General features: G+C 44.7%; 1 long non-coding RNA gene across 1 annotated transcript in view; it reads left to right on the forward strand.

Moving 5' to 3' along the window:
- Positions 1–6,539, forward strand: part of LOC111823780 — a 7,664-nt gene extending 1,125 nt beyond the window's left edge. The window contains exons 2-3 of the long non-coding RNA XR_002826880.1: positions 5,447–5,551; positions 6,210–6,539. This is a non-coding gene — a long non-coding RNA (uncharacterized LOC111823780). The remainder of the gene's footprint in view (positions 1–5,446; positions 5,552–6,209) is intronic.
- Positions 6,540–7,473: the final 934 nt, after the last annotated feature.

Below are 7,473 nucleotides of genomic sequence, written 5' to 3' on the forward strand. Positions count from 1 at the left end.
TCCGCGCGCGCAGGGGCGGTTAGCTGGGGCGGAAGGAGAGAGAATAAAGGTGAACCGCGCGCCCCCAGCCTTTGGAGTGGGGAGGGGCAGCGCGGGCGCTCACGCGCGCCAAGGACTTAGGGCCTCTGGTTCTCTAACAGCGGTGGAGGCTGCCGGCCGCGGTCGCTCCACAATGAGCGTGTGAAGCTGTGGGGGAGGAGCCGCGGCGGCCGACAGGAAGGAAGAGCCGGCTGCCCCGCCCACGCCGCTGGCGTAGCGTTGAGATGCCTCCGCAGGCTGTGAGCTGTCACGACGTAGCGTGTAGTTCTTCCGCCATTTGTGGCCCCGTGGGCGGGGTCAAAGTGCAAAAAAAAAATCCAGGGACGAGACAAGCTGCTGTTCTTTGGTGGTTGGTCGGTTTCATGAGGAGCTACTTCCGGCCTTATCTGCTTAAAAAAAAAGAAAAAAGATGGGCTTTAAATTTATCAGCTTGAGCACGCCGATCTTTGCAGATAAATCTATGCCTAATGCTAAATAAGTGTAAACTTCAATGATTTTAAACCTAAATGGTTTGTTTCTCCAAGCCCTGGAATGAACCCTTAAACCAGTGGTTCTCAACCTTCTGACCCTTTAAATACAGTTCCTCATGTTGTGACCCAACCATAAAATTATTTTCATTGCTACTTCATAACTGTCATGTTGCTACTGTTATGAATCGTAATGTAAATATCTGATATGCAGGATGGTCTTAGGCGAACCCTGTGAAAGGGTCGTTCGACTGCCAAAGGGGTCGCGACCCACAGGTTGAGAACCGCTGCAAACTGTAATAATAGACTGCTCTGAAGGCCCAAGTTCCCAGGGTCTAGTTCAAAATGCTGCATGCACCTCACTGCAGTGAAGACAGCCTTCATTCGTTTAAAATTAGTTAGGCACTGGGACGTTAGGCTAGGTGCTCTGTATGCAACTGTAATTAAACCCACTTTCTGCCCTCAGAGTTCAAACTAGTGGTAGATTCAGACAATTCAATGACAATAGATGAAGCGCAGGACACTCTGAAAGCAGATAGGAGTAACACCTAATCAAGTGTTGGGTAATGGATCTCCAGGCAGAGGGAATAGGATGGGTCGAGCTAAGAAAACACAAAGCGGGAGGAAATTAAAAAACAACAACACAAAAACTGGAGAGGTAAGCAACCTGGGACCAGATTTTTAAGAGAGACATTAACCTTAAAGCAGCCTTTTACATAAAATTAAGAGATCAGATTTGTATTTTTAAAGGGTTACTCGTGGCAATGGATCAATGTTTCTCCCCTCCCTTTCTCTAAAAATCAATAAGAATAAGCCCTGACTGGTGTACTCAGTGGTTAGAGCGTCTGCCTGAGCACCGAAGAGTTCACAGGTTCGATTCTGGTCAAGGGCATGTACCTGGGTTGCAGTTTCAATCTGGGGTGGAGGGGTGGGATGTGGGGAGGCAACCAATCCATGTGTCTCACATCAGTGTTTGTTTCTCTTTCTCTTCCTCCCTCTGTCCTTCCCTCCCTCCCACCCTCCCACTCTCTAAAAAAAATCAATGGAAAAAATATCCTCAGGTGAGGATTAATAAAATCAAGGATTACTCATTGCTATGTGGAGAATGGGAGATGGGTCTGTGGTCTTAGTCCCAGGGAAACTTTTAATATCTCAGTCTTTCACTCCTGGCATTAGCACGGGAACGCTTCTCCAACCCTCTCCTCCAAACACCCACACACCTAGATAAAAATCTGCCTTACTCTTTGGGGAGTATTCCTTCACTCGGCCTCACTCCTAGCTTCAAGTGTGTTAGTCTCTCTTCCTGTGTGTTTGCCCAGCAATTTGCCCCACTTTATCTAAGAGTTCCTTGAATTCTGTCTTCTTACTCATACTGTTCCTTCTGCAGGACCTGGCAATGCAGGCCGTCAATTACACACTTGTGAAGTGAATGGGTCCCAGTGGTATTTTAAAGACCATGTCTCCTGGATGTCTGACTAACACAGTCCAGCTTTTTCCTGGGATTAACTGGATCACCTGGTGCCATGCCACCTCTCCAGCCTCCTTATGGGCACCTCTGTCTCCCCCTTCTACATCCTGCTTCCACACTCAAATTTTAAGTTTTAGCCCCATTAAACTTCCATTTCCAACATGCCTTGCCCTCACTCAACTCTGCCTCTGCACGTGCTGCTTCTTCACCTACTTTCTCATTCTTCAAGCTTAGGTGTCAGTCCTTTGGGGCATCCTGCCATTGGCTCCCTGCTCCAGGCTCTCTGAACACTGATGGTTTTTATGTGCTCTCCTTTCTATTGGAGGCTAACGTCATTAAAGGACTGTTTTACTCATTTCCCTCTCTGTGTCTAGCTCAGTGGCTGGTAAACAGTCATTCAGCTGGTAAGTGAATGAAATGTTTTACTGTATGTAATTTAGAAATTATATCACTGATTTGGTATGGAGTAATTTTCCATGATATATTGTTAAGTGAAGAAAGCAAAATTCAAAGAGTATAAACTATGCTGCCTTTTTATGCAAGGAAGAAGGGGAAATAAGAAAACAAATGTGTAATGAACAACATAAACTGATGAACAAAAATAGAGCCAGAGTCAGAAGCATTGAACAGACCGTCCAACCTAAGAGGGAAGGCAGGGGGAGGGTGGGGGGGCGTTAAGAGATCAACCAAAGGACTTGTATGCATGCATATGAGCATAACCAATGGACACAGACAGTAGGGGGGTGAGGGTATGTGCTGGGGGGTGGGAGCAGCTGGGGAGAGGTCAATGGGGGAAAAGGGAGACTTATCTAATACTTTAAACAATAAAGAATTTTTTAAAAAGAAAGAAAAATGTGTGGCCTGGCTGGAGTAGCTCAGTTGTGTGAATATTGTGCTGTGCACCAAAAGGTTGTCAGTTCACTTCCCAGTCAGGGCACATACCTGGGTTTTGCGTTCAATCCCTGGTCAGGGCACATATAGAAGGCAACCAATCCATGTTTCCCTCTCCCATCTCCTAAGCATGTCCTCAGGTGAGGATTAAAAAAAAAAATGAAATGTGTCTGCAAATTTTTGCAGAGAAAAACTCAAGAAGGATAACCCCCCAAACTAATAAAATTGGTTACCTATGAGGGGCAGGGGAAATGAAGGATCATTTGGTTGTTGGGTTACATTCTTTAAAAATGTTCTTATTGATTTTGAGAGGAAGGGAGAGGGACTGAGAGAAATGTCAATGAGAGAAACATTGACTGGCTGCCTCCTGCACACCGCCTACTGAGGACTGGGCCCCAAAACCAGGCTGTTCCCTGATCAGGAATCAAATCAGTGACCTCTTGGTGCATGGGACAATGGTCAACCACTGAGCTAGGTTGGTTGGGTGGGTTACATTCTTGAAGGAAGCTACAGAGCTCTGACTGGGAAGGGTGAACTTCCTTGAGTATGTTTTGACTTTTTAAATCATGTTAATGGTCAATATGTTAAACAAAAGGGTGGGGGAGCCCTAGCTGGGTTGGCTCAGTGAATAGAGCATCGGCCTGTGGACTGAAGGGTTCCAGGTTCAATTCCGCTCAAGGGGGCATGCAGGAGGCAGACAATCAGTGATTCTCATCATTTATGTTCCTGTTTCTCCTTCCTCTTCTGAAATTAATAAAAATAAAAGATAATTTTTAAAAAGATGGAGGACATCTAAAATCTGAATATAGACATAAATAAACAAACCCAACTCTATTTTAGATGGATAAAAATAACATGGAAGGGGGAAATAGGACTAATTCAATTAACTTAAAAAAAAAAGGGCAAATCTTGAATTAGTAGGTTTGCTGTGGTGGCAAGGGCATGGCCATTCTGAAACTATTGGGTGTATTGTGGATTGAGCACATGAGTAAAATATGGATGGTAGGAGGCAGGGTTCTCACGAGGGAAGTAGGGAGAAGCAGAAATAGGATGAATGAAGTGAACACAAACTTTGTGGGGATTAGGATGGGAAGCATAGAATTTATGGAAAAAATAAGATAGGTACCCTTACACATGCCTAGTTCCCAGATCTTGCTTTCTACACGTTTCATACAAAGGACCAGGACTCCTTGAAGAAATGGCTGGTTGCAGCCTGGGCAGGAGCAAGGAAGATAGCAGATAAGCTTGGGGTATTTTGTTGAGCTAGGAAAGAAGTACTAAAAAAAAATAAAATAAAATTATAAGGGCCACAAAGAAACACAAGAGCCAGCTTGAAGAAGCCAAATCTGGCACAATTTGAGCATCAAAAAAAGTTCAGTAATAGATGATAACTCACTGAATAAAAGAACCCATGCATTCATACTGTTAATAGATATACACATATATGCATATACACATAAGAAGAAGAAACATACAGGAGAAATAATTCGGCTATTCTTCAAAAATGTCCATGGCATGGGAGAGAAAGGTTGAGGAAATATCCCAGATTAAAGGAGGCTGAAGTGGCTAATAACTAAATGAAATACTTGATCCTGGCCTAAATTCAGGGGGGAAATTGCTATAAAAGATACTGATGAATTTGGAGTATAGGCTATAAAGTATTACATGCTTTATACTATACCTGAGTGTGATGACTGTAAATATGTAAGCATTTATGCATAGTAAATATACACTGAAGTATTATATGCAAAAGAATATGATACATGCAGCCTACTATTAAATAGTTCAAGTTTATAGATTATATGTAGGATGTGCCCAAAATGTATACAAACACTTTGAATAATTATAAAGGCAGTGTTTACTAAAATACATTTCATTTTCAAAATTGAGCTAATCAAATGTATACATTTTTTGGGGACACCATATATAGTCAGCAGAGCTCAAAGTTGCCAAGATGGTAAGCATAAATTCTACAAGTGGGTTATCCTATATAATAAAAGGCTAATATGCAAATTGACCGAATGGTGGAACAACTGGTCGCTATGACATGCGCTGACAACCAGGGGGCAGACGCTCAATACAGGAGCTTCCCCCTGGTAGTCAGTGCAGGCCCACGGGGGAGTGCTGCTCAGTCAGACGCCCTGAGCCGGGCTCATGGCTGGCGAGTGCAGCAGCGGTGACCAGAGCCTCTCCCGCCTCCACAGCAGCGCTAAGGATGTCTGACTGCTGGCTTAGGCCCGCTCCCCATGGGCCTAAGCCATCAGTCAGACATCCCCCAAAGGCTCCCGAACTGTGAGAGAGTGCAGGCTGGGCTGAGGGGACTCCCCCGCAAGTGCACGAATTTTGTTCACCAGCCCTCTCGTTAAGTATAATAGAATAGCAAGATCTATTTTCCATGGTTCTCAGACCCATGTAGTCTGACTGTAGGGGGGACAGCAACAGATAATGGTCACTGATGAAAGTATATACTGCATCCTGGTAAAGAGCCCCATCCTTTCAGAGTGTGGTGTCCTGAGTGGTCTATAACTGAGTCTTTAGTAAGCCAGTCCACTATACCAGGGACCAGGTTGATTTGTTGCAGTAAGAACACTCCATCTGAGACAGCAGCTACAATTGGAGTCACCAACCGATGAAGTTTACAAGAGTTCGCAGTCATTCTTCAGGATCCCATCGGATGCCTGCACAGGTCAGATTCCTGCCCATTCAAGTCTCCCAGCATGGTATCGATCTCTGCAATCCCCCCAGGGATGTGCTATTGCTTCCAGTTAAATATCTTGATAAGAAGTGGAAGTTGCAGGGGCTTTCACTTAGCCCTTCCTGCAATAATGTTCTCACTCCATGGGCCATCCCCAATGTGGGGATTCTGCCAGTTGCCACCAATATCTGTTCCAGTTATACCCTCAGGAACTTGGAAATAACCACAGAGTGGGACCATGAACCAGCTGATCCCTCTGTGAGTTGGGCTTGAGCTAAGACTCCCATCTGTTACTTGACCACTTTAAGCCCCCACTTTGATGGGCCGCAGTGGTATTTGGATCCTCGGAAATTAGTGTCAATTCAGAGCCAGTATCTAGTAGTCCTCGAAAAATGTGGGTATTTTCAATTCCTTCCTCAAGGAGACCGAACCTCCCTTCAGTCAGGGGGCTCTGGATCCATGCTGACAGGTCTATGAACTTGGAGAGACCATGGCTCTCCGCTGTGGTTGCTCAAGTCAGGATTTTGGCTACCAGAGCAAGTTTTTGTTTTTTTCACTCTTACATAGATCACTCAATGCTCCCTCTTTTTAAATTTATCTTTATTGTTGAAAGTTTTACAATGTCCCCCTCTTCCCCCCCATTCTTTAGCAGGCTGTGCATCTATTTGTTCTTAGGAACACGATGACAAACTAGCTGTTGCCAAAGATTACTGGGGCCAAGACATTCTGATTGCTGGTATGTCTCTGCTGCCCTTTCCAGCAGATGCACGCATCTTGTCTTTGGCCTCTGCTACTGCAGATTCTCATTATCCCCACTGACATCAGGGAGCCCATTTCGGAGGTGGCATCCTCTATGGTAATACTTGGCTTACACAAGCAGCAACAACAGAGCTTTTCAATGCTGCAGGTGTTTCCCTCACTAATGTATTTTTCAGTGCCCTAGTGAAGGAAGTGTCTCTTAGGCCTGGTGGAATATCCTTAGGGGATGAGTATGTTGATTTCACATGATAAAAATGCTCCAATATTCCTATCTCCCTAAGCCTTTGGGTTTTCTACTCCACACCATGGCAGGGAAGTTCTGGCATTTCAACTTCATTAAAAGTAGATCACTGTCAAGTTCCATTTTCAGTCAACTTACCAAGCAAACTGTGAGAGCCACCTCCATCCAGCTACATGAACACACACATTAAATCCAGGCCCCTGCAGGTGCTCCCATATCAATGAATTCACCCAACTTAATGCTGCATTTTGCTCTATTTGGCCGAACACTCTTGGTATCCCTTTCCACACATATCCCCTGGGTTTCTGCTGACATATATTAGCAAAGTCTTCCAATTCTTTTGCTGTGTGTAACTTCCTCCTGGGTTATAGTTTGTACCTAATCTTCTGGAGCACACTGAGATTCGACCCTTGTCAGGAGTCTAATGGCAACAGTGGGAGTGATCTTAAGGAGGAGGCTCATCCCCAGGAATCTGTCCAGGATGAGGTTATCACAGGGTTTCCAAGGAAGGAACACAGTCCCCTCAGACATTGGAAGGCAAGATACTTCTGGTCTGAGAGGCTCAGAATATTTGAGTATTTAAGGTTTTCAGGTTCAACATGGTTCATAAGACATCCCTATTCCAGCCCTGGCTGGATAGCTCAATTGGTTAGAGCGTCCTCCCAATATACCAAGGTCGTGGGTTCAATCCCGGTCAGGACACATACAAGAATCAACCAATAAAATCAATAAAAAAGTTCTTTTTTAAATAATACAAATAGCCTGGCCAGTGTGGTTCAGTGGTTGAGCATCGACCTATGAACCAGGAGGTCACAATTTGATTCTCAGTCAGGGCACATGCTCAGGTTGCCTGCTTGATCCCCAGTAGGGGTTCTCATCATTGTGCAATGATTCTCATCATTGTGTGTGTGTG

The sequence above is a fragment of the Myotis lucifugus genome, unplaced genomic scaffold, assembly GCF_000147115.1.
Source record: "Myotis lucifugus unplaced genomic scaffold, Myoluc2.0 scaffold_678, whole genome shotgun sequence".
Classification (NCBI taxonomy): Eukaryota; Metazoa; Chordata; class Mammalia; order Chiroptera; family Vespertilionidae; genus Myotis; species Myotis lucifugus.